The 14613-nt window shown below is 30.9% G+C and overlaps 1 pseudogene; it reads right to left on the bottom strand.

Moving 5' to 3' along the window:
* Nucleotides 1–669: 669 nt before the first annotated feature.
* On the bottom strand, nucleotides 670–4164 carry LOC119570487 (annotated as a pseudogene).
* Nucleotides 4165–14613: the final 10449 nt, after the last annotated feature.

Raw genomic sequence — 14613 nt, 5'->3', positions numbered from 1 at the left:
GGGCCCTTGAAAATGGTTGGCCCCGGCCACTTGCTTCGCCCCGTTGGAAGGCCAAAGTCTTAAATTCATCATGCTCCACCGGGAAACTGAAACATAAAAATATATCATGTTTTGTTTTTTAAACATCATGAGAAAAGAAATCTAACTGAAATATGTTTGGGTTTCTGATGTAAACAGTAAAAATGGAAATCACGAACAAACCCTGAGAGCAACCATTGCCAAAGTTCTGCCCTGGGGGACACCCCAAAATGTCTAGAAGTGCTAAATTTTGGGTGGTGTTTCCATCCCTCGGGGAAAACGATAATTTTGGGAAAATGGCATCAGCCTTTTCCACACCCCAGAGGTTTGGTTGCTTCATCCACCCGCCCGTTGATATCAGGAACTTAAAAAGGGAGCGAATGTCCTCTCCATTTCATTGGCCTCATCTTGGGCCTGCTGTAAAAGTAATCTCGACATATTTGGGTTTCCCAAAGGGCAATGCAGGAAAAACCATTGTTTTGTCAGCCATCCTTCCCACCTATTTTCAGTGCAGTCACTCCATTGGCCCCATTGATACTTAAGGTGCATCACGATCCCCTGGTTGGTCTCGTCCCAGGGCCTTTACATGACCCACATGATGTAGTTAGCAAGTGCCGCTTGTTTGTGGTGTCGATGAGGCAGCCATTCTCTTCACATACTCCCCTCCTGTAAAATAACCCGTGTGGTACTCTCAATAGGATTTCCAGAAACGGAAAACATTTTGGAGAGGAGCTGCTGCCAGTTGATGCTGGGCTAGATTTGAGGTCACTGCTCTCCCCACTGTCATGGGTTTGTACATTCGGTCAATATCTCCCCGATCTTCATCAGGGGTCGTGAGGGGCAAAAGCATTTCAAAGTCAAAGAGGGCTTTTACATAAAACTGGTGTCCTCGCTACTTCAGAGGGCCCAAAGAATTTGGGCCCAGATAATGGGGTCTCAGCCTTTTAATTTTTTGTAGGCGTTGATTCGCTCTTCATAGTTAGAGGGATTAATTAGCATAGTTTGTACCCCAGTGGGGTTTGCAATGTAAAAGGGCTGTCGTGCAGGTCTTTTGATCGGCGAACACCCACCCTCAATGGGTATGCACTGCAAGCATCTTCCTTGCATCACGACTGTGAATTGCCAGTCAAATTCTCTTCATTCCAGTTGCTAAAGCCATGGGCCACCCACCTACAGAGAGAGGAAGTCGTTAGGTGTATTGGGCCGGGCTTTTTCCCAGAGATTGTGTTCATACAAGCAGAAACATGGCTTTCGCCTTTTCAGAGGTGAGGATCACCACAAAGCTTCTGATTCCTCTATTTGCCCAGAGCATTGCTCACCCCACTCGGAGAAGGTAAAACTGGCTCCCCTTGAAATCTCAGCCGGGTTTTTTTCTGCTCCACCGCCACATGAAAACTGGTAAAGTTGCACAAGGATCAATGGGGAATCCATTGCATCTAGGATGTCTGCAGCAGCTAGACACACTTTTAGTATCAATCTCCACTTTGCCTAACGCAGTTTGTGTGATATCAAGGGAGTCTGTGGACCTTACCCCCGAACCTCCATGAAATTAAAAAAATTTTCGGGGATCACCTCTGCAGTAAGTTTGCTGTGATCCTTTGCCTGTGATGGCTGGAAAATAGAGTTTTGGGAAATTTTTATTTTCATCAGGGGCATTTTTCACGATAGAAACAAAACTGTTTTAAAGGTTGCATTCGACTGAAAATTTAAAGACTAAAATCCCAATGCAATACAAATCTGTGGCTTTTATCTTTACCATCACGCTCCATTCCTATTCAATCGTCCTTTTTTCACACCCCCCTATTTTCAAATAGAAAAATAAAAATCTACATTAAAAAAAAAAACTGTATTTTTTCTGTATAAATATTCATTTATGTGTGGAACACTTTTGATAGTTCCAAATATATAAGAATTTACTATTTTTTTCCTTTTGTCCCCCCTTCCCCTCCCCTTCGGGAAAACCCTCCACCCAAGGGATCCCTGTAAGAAAAACATTCAACCTTTTGAGTGTATTAAAATTTATATTTTATTTTGTTTTCTTAACTAGCTATTTTCCCTTCAAAGATATAACTTTAATAACAATTTACTTATATGCATTGTACATTTTAAATACACGTACAGTGTACAAATTTAATACAGATACTTTTTTATTTTTCCCTAGGAAAAACAGGAAAAAAAAGGCTAAAATTTATGCACCGAATCCAACCTAAAGTGGAAATGTGATAGAACAATATTAAGTTAAAAATATGTGTCGATTAAATGTCAAAAATTCCACTGCCTAATATTCCCTCAAAAATGATATTGAGATGAAATAAAGTAAAAAAAAATCAAATTCATATAAAACAAGAAGTAATACAATAAAATATTTGGATTACGTAAGTAATATTGTCAAGAAGGGGCTGCTGAGAGGCCTACCATACTCAAGCATGTCGGCAGAGAGCGTCGGAGAGGTGAGACCCAATGTGAGGGCCCCCACCACCCCCCATGCAGGCCAGAACTCCCCCCCCAGAACCCCAAGGAGCACCTTTTCTAGGGGGGTTTTCTGCCCCCCATCCCCTTCGAAAGACACCGAGGATTCATACCGGATGCCTTGGGCCTGCCCCTTGCTCCATCTTCTACCCTGAAACAATTTTGGAAAGATTTTTGTGACCCGAGATAGCATGGAATTTAAGGGGCCCTTTATAAGAAGACAGGAGAATAAACCCCCATACACATATGTATCTATATATATCTTTTTTTTTTTTTTTTTTTTGGTGGGGGTTTCATTTTTGACCGCCGTGATCAAGATGTTTTAATTTTAGTTTTCATGTTGTGATGCTTTTGGGAGTGAGTAGGGGTAGGGTCCCCCATATATATTCATCTCATCACCCCTGAATCAGTCCACTGCGGGATAGGCCTCCCAATTTTTTTAAAACTTTGTCTGTCTGGCAATTCTTTTTTCCATCTTGGGCCCAAATTTTCGTCTGCCATTTGCACTGGTCGATCCATCCCTCTTAAATTTTATCTATAGCCCGTCTGTTACTTTTTTTTCCCTTTTCGTCCTGTTCCGACATCTTGACCTGCCCTTCCCATTTTTTTTTTTTTGATCCTCCAAGTAATTTTCCACTTCTGTCTTTCCCTGATCCACGTCCTCTTATCCGATCTCTTAGGCTAATTCTCAGCATCCCCCCTTTCCATACAAGGCAAGGACCTTTTTAGTATTATTAGTCTGCTGAAAAGCGCTCCACTTAGACTGATGCGTCGCTTAATTCCTCTTCGCTAGATGATTTTTGTCTGTACAATTTGCCCTAGGTAATATACTTCCCCCCTCCCTCAGCGCTTCCCCTTGTCATGTCTCTGTTCCATTGAACTCTATTTTTGAACATTTTACCTAAGTCCATTTTTCAAAATTTTCTCTTTTTCAAAGAGAACAATCATTCTTAGATTATTTAGTTTTTCGTCCCCTATTTTGATACCCTTTCCGCCCATTCTAGCTTCTTGAATTTTTCCCCTCAAGGCAAGCTAAAACATTTATTGACAAGGATTCCCCTGTCTAACACCTTTTTTTATTGGTATTTTATCATTTTTCCGTGTGGAGCTTGAGGGTTTTTATCCATCTTCGTATACAATATATATATGTGTTTGTGTGTGTGTGTGTTGTGTTTCACCTATTTTTTTCAATACGGTCAATAAGCCCCCTCTGTTATATTTAAATTACAATAACTTTTTAAACTGATGCCATTTTTTGACACAACGTTATTTAAAAGATTCTATTTTTTAAATAGTTCATTTTTGGAAAAAACCATTTTGACTTCTTTCTCCCCTCTTTCTGTTTTCTCGTTTTGCTGTGTCCTCTCGCCCTTTCTTATTTAAAATTTTAAAAAATCATCTTTGTCTACTTCACCCTTCTTGTAATTATTTTAAACATCATTATATACCCCCTTTTTTTCTTTTTTTCCCCAAATAGAAAGACCTATTTTCGTAGTCTTTCTTCGTAGCTCACATTTTTTTAGAGTGGTGCCTTCTTGTGGCCCCTTTTTGAATTTTTTTCTATTTTAAAATCCTTTTTAAGTGTGGACTCCATACCACTGCACCATACTCAAACCAGGTCTTGTGATGTTGTAAGACCTTTACCAGCCCTTCGCCACATAACGAATCCCTTTTCATGTTGGAAGTCACCCAGCTTTTATAAACCTTGTCATTTATATTTCATTTGGGTTTGGGTTTTTTTTAAAATTTATTCCAAGGTTTTTTTTCTTTATCGTCTGGTTTAGTCCCCTAACTTGTATGGTATATTGACGATTTTACTTTCTCAAAGCTAAAAGGCATTTATTGGTGTTAAATGAATAAGTTCTCGTTATAAATTTGGAGGTTTTGGGATAGACATCGTCTTTTTACCTTTTTTGCAATTTCACGTCGTCTGCAAACATACTCAGAAATTACCGGGGGCTTATGTTTGACCCAAAATAATTTATAAAAACAGTAAACATAATCGCGCCAAACCGACCCTTGGGAAATTTTCTGCTAGTTACTCGCGCCATGTACAGTGCTTCCTTTTAATTACGGCATTATTCTTCAACATTCCCTCAGAACCCATTGATATCTCAATGTCCCTCTGCTTTAGTTTTCCCTAAGCCTTTCAGTATGTTTTTTTATTTCAGTCTTTCGAGAGGGGTATTTTCGATTTTCTGTTTTTACATGTAGGGTTATTGCCATTTCAAAGTATAGGTCCTAAAAAACACTGTTAAAATTTCTCTTTAAAAGGATTTCACACATTTCCTCTTTTAGTATAAAACGATGTCATTATTTTTTTATGGTATAATTTACTCTTACATTGTGAATTAAAGAATTTTGTACATTCATTGATTAATCCTTTCAAAGTCAAATTTCGCCTCCCTAAATTTTTGAGTACACTAATTTTTTCACTTATCCCCTTTCTTACGCTCCCTGAGATCTATGTCCCCTTCCCCAAAAGGGTTTTTGTTTCTTTTTTTCTTGCATTTGTCTTGAAACCACTTTTGGCCATTTCCTACTTCTGTTTCAATTTTGATACAAATTTTCCTACCCCTTGCATGGCTTCCAAAATTAGAATTTCATATAAAGGTTCTCGTCGTTCAGGGGGGTTTCCCATTTATGCCATCAAGAAATTTAAGGCTTATATTATCTCTCGTAACGTATTTTCCCTTTTTTTTTTCTTACTTACGTGAGTTTTTTCCTGTAGCAAACGTTTCAACTTAATTAGTACATGACCTTTTCCCCTACAGGGGGGCAGTACTCCATACCAAAATATTATTTTTATGTTTTGTAAATATTGTCAAGCATAGACGTCACCTAACCCTTTACCCGTTTACATTCGGGAAAGAGAAAAAATTCATTTATGACTTCTAGTATTTTTGCTTTCCCCCGAATTTGTCTGAGCTTTGGGAAAAAACTTCCCAGTTTTTTTGCTATTAAAATCCCGTTAAAAAAATTTCATTTCTTTAGTTTCCCGAAAATTGTACATTTAAACCCGGGGCTAGGGTAAGTTTTTGATAATTTTTTTGTGACCCCCTGATGTATGGGGTGACATGTACACTGTCGTTATTTCCCCGTTTTTTTTACCTCAGTAGCCTTTATTTCTACATGGGTTTTATGAATCTCATTCCTTTTTTCCCTTTTCCTTGTTAATATTGCTATTTTTCAACAAAAACCATCTATTTTTGTATTTGAACTATTTTCCCCATTTTTCGTTATTCCTTTTGCCTCAAGGCTAATGATTGTCTGTCTCCATTTTTTGGTTCCGAAGAAAAATTTGTTTTCTTAAGGGGCTCTCACCCTCCAAATGAATTTATTTTTCTTATTCAATCCTAAACTCGTTTTTTTTTTTTTTTTCCCCCTCCTTTTTTCTTCTAATTTTTCTTATCCAATTTTCTATATTCTTCCCCGCGTGTGTGTGTGTTAAAACCGTTGCTTATTTATGAAGTCACCTTAAAAGGGGAATAATCCCAACCTCCTGTGGGCCTTGGTATTTTTCTCCGGAATTCGGGGTTTTTGACCTTGAAATAGTGACAAACAATTTCTTGTTCCCCTTTACGGCGTTTTCCATCTTCTACGCTTTTTCTTCATGTCCCAATATGGGCTATGTCCTTTTTTTACTCGCAAATTTTTCAATACGGTGTGGTGGTGTGTTGTGTGTGTGGGAGGGGGTATAATCTAGCTATGCATATATATATTATAAAATATATAATTTTAATTATATATATTATTAAAATATATAAATATATAAAACATATACAAACATTTATATCTCTATATAGGAAGGTGTATATAAAATAAAATTTATACAAATTTTATAATAATATATTATATATATAATATAATATTTTATTTTTTTTTTACATTATAACATTATCTATCTTCTTCTATTATATATATATATTATATTATATCAATCTATACTATATCTATATATTATATTATAATACTATATAAAAATATTTAAATTTTAAAATACACATTTATATAATATACATAAATATATATATAAAAATATATATAAAATATTATATATATATATATATTATTTTAAAAAATTTTAAAATGCATTTATTAACTTTTTGAAAAACATTTTTTATTTATAGTTTAAAAACGCAAAAGTCGATCTGGAAAATATATCTTACAATACACAGATGTGACCTTAATTACGGTTTTTGCATATCACCCAGGGGTCGGACAAAGACCGTCCCGGCAGTCCCGCGCTTTGCCTTTTGGAGAATCTGTCATTTCCGCATCATAGGAAAATCACCTAGAGGCCCATCAAGGGCGGACCTATGAATTGCGCGATCCCCATCCAGCCATCGGAAATAGCGACCTAAGCGACACTTGGATCAGCCACACCAATTTTTCCGTAAAGGGGGCTCGCCGCCTAGCGAGCCGACCTAGATATACTGACGGTAGCGAAGACACACTTGGTCTACCGACCCCATCTGCATCTACGAATTGTCATTTTTGCACATATATTTATATCGTGTCTTAACTGTGATTATTGGGGGTTATAATAAATTGGTTTTCGTATCACTGTGTGTTTGACACCAAACCCTTTTTTTTTTTTATGTGTGGATATTAAGTAATCTTATCCCACCCTATATAATTATAATTATTATATATATATATATATAAATATTATTATATATTTTAAATATAATAATAATATTATAATAGATGATAATAGATAATAATAGATATAGATTTATAACTTTAAAATAAATATAAAGTTTTAAGATATTATATATAGATATATATTAAAAAATATATTTTATAATAATATTATATATATATATTATATTTTATATATGTTTTTTGGTGTGTGTGGGGTTTGTGTGTGTGTTGTGTGTGTGTGTGTGTGTGTGTGTGTGTGTGTGTGTGTGTGTGGGTTTTTGTTTTTTGGTTACAAAGTATTATTGGTATAAATACACACACCACACACACCACCACACCCACACCACACACATATTATTATATATATATATATATTTATATACTAATTAAAATATTAATTATATATTATGATCAAATATTATATATTTATATATAATATATAAAAAAATTTTAAATATATGTATTCCAAATATATATTATATAATTTAAAACATTATATAAATTATATATTAAATTATTTTATATAAAGTATATATGTTAAAATGTATAATTTTATGGGTGTGTGTGTGTTTGTGTGTGTGTGGGTGTGGGGTGGTGTGGGTGTGTGTGTGTTGTGTGTGTGGGTGCTATATATATATATATATATATAAAATTTTATTTATATATATTATATTATATGTATTATGTATTAAATTTTTTTGGGGAGTATGTAAGTAGAAACAACGAAAAAAGACAATTGCCGAAAGCCTTTTCTCGCTTTCTGTTTCTCAGGGCATGAAAAAGGGCTTATTTCCCTGTGTTTTTTTGTACTTCCCCTTTGTTGTTCTATTTTCAATCTGTTGCATGAATTCCCCCCTTTTGAGTGTATACGTGTGTGTGTTGTGTGGTGTGTGTTTATGGGATATTATATATATATATATATATTATATAATATAATAATATATATATATACTAAAATTATGTATTATATTTAAATAAAAAAATTATATATTTATACACATTTTTATATATATTTTTATATATATATATAGATATATATTATATATATATATAACACACCATATTACACACATTATTCATATACCACATACAAAAACACACAAACACTTTTATAAAAAGAAATTATATATGATATATATATATAAATTATTATATAATATATATATAATATATATATTATTAATATATAACACATATCCCTCACACACACCTAACCCACACATACACACAAACATAATATATATTAATATATAATATATTATATAATTAATTTTATATATATATAATAATATATATAAAATTTAAAATATATATATAAATATATATATATTATTATAAAATTTATATTATATATAATATTTTTATATATATATATATAAATAATATATATAGAAATATTATTATATTTTATTATATTATATATATATATATATTATATATTTTGTATATAATAAATACATACATACACCACATGATGTGCGTGTGTGTGTGTGTGTGTGTGTGTGTGTGGTGCGTGCGCGCGTGTGTTGTTGGTGTGTGTGTGTTGGTTGGGGTGTGTGTGTGTTTTGTGTGTGTTTGGGGGTGCCGCTTGTTGTGGTGTGTGTGTGTGAATATTAATATATAATATATATATTATATATCATATATTATATATATTATAAATAAAAATGCATATATAAATAAATAATAATATATTAATACTATTGTTAGCATCTATATTATAATTATATATATATATATATATTATATAATATACATATTAACATATTATTAAAATATATAATAATAATATATATGGGAAATTATATACAAATATAATATATATATTTATATATTTATGTATATTATTATTATATATATAATATATATAAATTTATTTTGTAATTTTATATAAAATTATATTAAATATTTTATTTTTATTTTTATAATTCATACATACATGGGGCCGCGGGGCGAATGTTAGAGCCCCGGGCTCAACCTGTCACGATGGCAACTAATTTGAGGGTTTTGAGCACCGACCGCCGCGTTGTTCCCTTGGGGAAGGGAATTCACCTTGATTGCCTACCTAGACCCGGGTGGCCAACCAGCCCCCCAAATCAAAGGCGGGGCCCAAGCCCGGATAAAAAAGAGAGATTGATTACCTAAAAAAGGTATCACCGGGATTTTCCGTGGGAAAAGGAACTGGGACCCTACCCTCTCACTCCAAGAGTCCCAAAATGAAAAAATACAATTAAGTAATGCTGTGACCACGGCGGCTGACATGAACCTACCCTTAAAGAAATACATACTATATAATATATATAATTTTAAAATAATATATATATATATATTATATATTGCTATATATACATATATTATATATATTATATAATATATAATAAATATATTTATATATTGAATATTTACATTTTAAAAAGTGGTTGTGTGTGTTTGTGGGTGTGTGTGTGGTGTGTGTGTGGTTGTGTGTGTGGGGTGTGTGTGTGGTTTTATGTGTGCGTGCGTCGTGCGTTGTGTGTGTGTCCTTATCGTAGCCTCCCTTGCGGTTCAGGCTAAAATGTGGGGAATTGGGGCAGCAGGGGGCTCTATGGGGTGGACACTCCCCGGCGGGAACAACTCCTGCTCCTCAGGCCCCTGGGTTAAGGGTGGCTCGGGGGGAGGGGGCCTTGCCGTCCTCCCCCCCCCAGAAAAAGAAAATGGATATGGTGAGGGAGGGGGTTTTTCTCCCCCCCGCACCTGGTACGCCAACCCGTTGGGCCTTTGGACAAAGCCCAAGGGGAACCCCACAGGCGGGGCGTTGGCCCCCCACCCGCCACCCCCTTTATCTGGAGCGGTCTTGGGGTGGCATGGTGGGACCCATCCCCGAGTGACTGCCCGGGCTTAACCTCAGGCAAGCTATTCACGAGGTGCTTGGAACATCTGGCCCCAAGCCCAAGGTCTCCTGACGAAGACCAAAATTTGGGCTTTTTGGACCCGTTTGGGGAAACCTTATCAATCTGCTTGCGGGAAGACGTTTAAGTTACAAGAGTTTTACTACCTTTGGGATGAGCCATATTTGGGCTGTCAGACCCAAAAACCCAAACAGACAGAGCCGGAAACCCATTAAAAGAGCAAATTTGGGGTGTCGGTAATTAGAGAAGGACCAAAATAGTGTTTCAAGGCCCTTTATAAAAACCGGACGCTATCTATGCCCTTGAGTCTCGTTTATCCTTTTTTTAACAAGTGAGGCCTGTTGAGGGGCGGGTCATTCCTCTTTTAAGGGGAAAGGAGAATTTTTTGGGAAAGTCAACTACTGTGGCATCACATGCTCGTATACCAGGCAAGGTTTTTACCCATTCTTCTGAAACGGATTCACCACCACCTACTAAGGCTCCAGAACGGGAGCAGTCTGGATTCACTCCTAGCAAATCCCCTAAAAAACCTTATCCTAGCGCTTCGAGTAAATTTTTGAATGCCCTCGTGAATGCATCGTGCATCTGCAGCCTACATAGCCTCTAGAAGGAGTTGACTCGGGGCATCGAAACACTATGGGAGATCCCGAGATTAGGGAATTCTGACATGGATTATTTGGCCCAAAAAACAAGCCCAAAACCGGTACGGGAAAAGGGTGTAAAGTGTGGGGGGTGCCTGTCAAACTCCCCCGTTGTTGGGGAGGCAAGGCTGGTCCCAACCCAAAACCTTTACAACACGGGGATAGACGGATATGGCAAAGCCACTATCCAAAATCAGTGTGGAGCAACACTGGGCAATATCAAGGTCACAGACCTTGGGTTTGCCGACGATGTTTTATTCTATCTGAGTCCCTGATGCATTTTGATGCTCTTGAGGCATCTGGCAATGACAAAAACCCTTTGGGCCTAAAATCTGGGCTAAACCCAAAATTCGGGACTTTGGGGGGTTTTTAGGGGAAACCCCTTTAGTCGATTTATGCTTTCGGTGAGGAGTTGAAAACACAGAGAGTTTTTTTAGTGAGTCCCTGCTTTGGGTGTCAAACCAAGAAATCAATAGATGGACGGTCTGGGACAGGAGCCATGAATCATCAACAAGAGCTTTGGAGACTTGGTATTTTTGCAGAAGGACGAAGCAACGTGTCTTCAAAGGCCCTTTAATACTCCAGTTTGCTTATGTAAATGAAACCCGGACGCTATCAACTGCATTTGGGTCCTCTTTTAATATATATTATATAATAATATATATATATATATAATATTATATATTTAAATTTTGTTGTATGTATATAAATATTCATATTAAAATAATAATATATATATATATATATTATATATAATAATAAATTATAATACATAATTATATTATTAAAATTTTATAAATATTTTATTTAAAATATATTATTATATAAAATAAAATATAAAATTACATATATTGATGTGTTATGTTGGTGGGGTGTGTGTGTGTGTATTTTTAAAAAAATAATGTATAAGGATTTTAGATATATATTGTATATGTTATATGTATATATGTACATTAATAATATATAATTTTATATATATATATTTTAATATATATATATATATATATATACATATATTACATGGGGTGTTGTGGTGTGGTTTTTTTTGTGTGTGTGTGTGAATACATATTGTGTGTGTGTATAATATATATATATATAAAATTATATTATATATATATATTAATATAATATATAATATATGATATGTAAAATTTGTATATATATATATATATATAATATATATAAATTTTATATATTATAAAAATATATATATATATATAAAATATTTTATAATTATTAACATATATTTATATAATATATATATATATTATTATATATATAATATATAGGGTTGTGTGTGTGTGGTATTAAACATAATTTTTATATACACGTAAAATTTTTTATAATATATATTAAAATATATATATATAATATATATATTATTATAAATATAATTAATGTATTATATAAAAGCAATATATACTATATATTATATATATATATATATTTTTTTTATATTAAAAAACACCAAATAATTATAATCATTGTGTGTGTGTGTCTATGCAAAACCCACACACAACTATGTTTTATATTGGTGGTGTGTATATATATAATATATAAAATATTTTAAAATATAATATATATATTATATTATTATATATAATGAACACAATCACGTAAAGTTACCCAAAATAACACCACAATATGGAAAATTTAACTTAAATTTCAAATTTTTAGGGGGTTCCTTTCAGATAAAAAAGTAGCCGAAATTTGTGTATATATTATATATAATATATAAATTTATATATAAATATTATTAATATTTATATATATAATATATATATAATAATTTTATATATATACCCTTTTATACCCAAAATAATATATATTATATATATTAATATAATTATATTAAAATATATAATTTATAATATTATATATATTTTAATTTTATTATGTATATATAAACCCCTATATATTACATATAATATTATATATATAATTTTATATCATAAAACACACCTTAAAATGTATATTCATATAATAATATATATTATATATTTTATTTAATATATAATATATATTAATTGTATATATAAGTATTTTATAGATATATATATATATTATATTTTATATTTATATTTATTAAAAATATAGTATTATACATTATAATATATTATATAAATATAATTAATATAATTTTAAAATACAGGTTATTAAAATATAATATATTATAATTAATATTATATATATTTTATATATAATATATTTTGTATATTATGTTCTTTATCATCTATCTATCATCTTTTTATAAAAATACATATAAAATTATATATTAAAATTTTATATATTATATATATTATATAATATATATAATATGTCTGCACATATAATTATGTTTTAAAATAGACTATATATTGTATTATAATTTTAATTTTATATATTATTATAAATTATATATAAATATATAAATATATATATATATAAATTTTATATAATTATATATAATATATTATATACTATATATATATATTTATATTATATATATATAATATATATAATATTTATATGTTTTTGTGTTATATTAAAATATAAATATATATATTATATATATATAATATATATTATATATATATATATATATATGCATATAACATGTTTTTTTCTTTCTTTTTTTTCTTTTCTTTCCCTTTACTTTTTGAGTGTGTGTGTTGGGGGTGTGTGTGGTGTGTGTGTAGTATGGTGTGTTGTGTGGTGTGTGTGTTGGGTGGGGTTGTTGTGTGTGTGTGTGTGTTGTGTGGTGCCTAAAATTCGTTTGCTATATTTTTATAAATACTTCCGCATAAATTTAAAAACCGTGTTTCCAAGGCTCTTATCAAAAGCCTTGATTTTTTTAGTGGTGACTAAATTTTAATCTGTTACTAAACATCATTTGTCAGCTCTTAAAATCATTTTAAATTTATGGTGTGGTGTGTGTGTGTGTGTGTGTGTGTGTGTGTGTGGTGTGTGTGTTGTGTGTGTGTGTGTGTGTGTGTGTGTGTGTTGTTTTCCAAAATACATACATAATATTTAAAAAATTTTAAAATAAATTATAATATATAATTTAATATTTTATATTATAATTTTTATATTATTGATAAATAAAGAAAATTTAAAAAAAAATAAAAAAAAATATTATTGTATATTTTTTATAAATTTTGATTTATAATATTTTATATATAATATATAATATATAATATAATGTATGTGTGGTGTGTGTGTGTGTGTGTTGTGTGGTGTATTTAACATACATACTAATAAAAACATTTGATAAATATATATATTTTAAATTTTATTATTAATATATTAAAATTATTATTTATTAATATATGTATATATATATATATATATTTTATTATATATATGAAAAAAATAAATAAAAACATATATATGTATTTTATATATATATATATATATATATATATATATAATATACATAAATAAAATTTAAATACATGTAATGCCTTTTTTATTTATTCATACATAATATAAAATATATATAATTTTAAATAATAATAATAATTTAAATTTTATAGAATATATATATAATGTTTAAAACACACCACACACAACACACACCCACACACACACACACACAACAAAATTAAAAAAAATATATAAATTTTAATAATAATATAAATAAAAGAATTATATATATATATATAAAATTATATATAAAAGTATAACCCCTTTTTTCGTGTGTGTGGGTAATTAGTAAATACATACACACACACACACACAACAAAAATAAAAAAAAAAAATAAAAAAAAAAAAAAAATTTAAACATAAAAAAATATATTTATATAATTATATATATATATAATTATATTTTAAAATAAAAATATAAAAATATTTTAAAATATTAAAAATTTAAATACACACCACACACCAAAAAATTAAAACATTTTAGGGTGTATTTTATATGTATTTATTTTTGTATATATATAATAGAAAAAAAAAAAAAATAAAAT

The sequence above is a fragment of the Penaeus monodon genome, unplaced genomic scaffold (genome assembly GCF_015228065.2).
Source record: "Penaeus monodon isolate SGIC_2016 unplaced genomic scaffold, NSTDA_Pmon_1 PmonScaffold_2904, whole genome shotgun sequence".
NCBI classification, from domain to species: domain Eukaryota; kingdom Metazoa; phylum Arthropoda; class Malacostraca; order Decapoda; family Penaeidae; genus Penaeus; species Penaeus monodon.
Note: the sequence above shows the minus strand (reverse complement) of the source record. Positions and strands in the feature narration are given on the sequence as shown.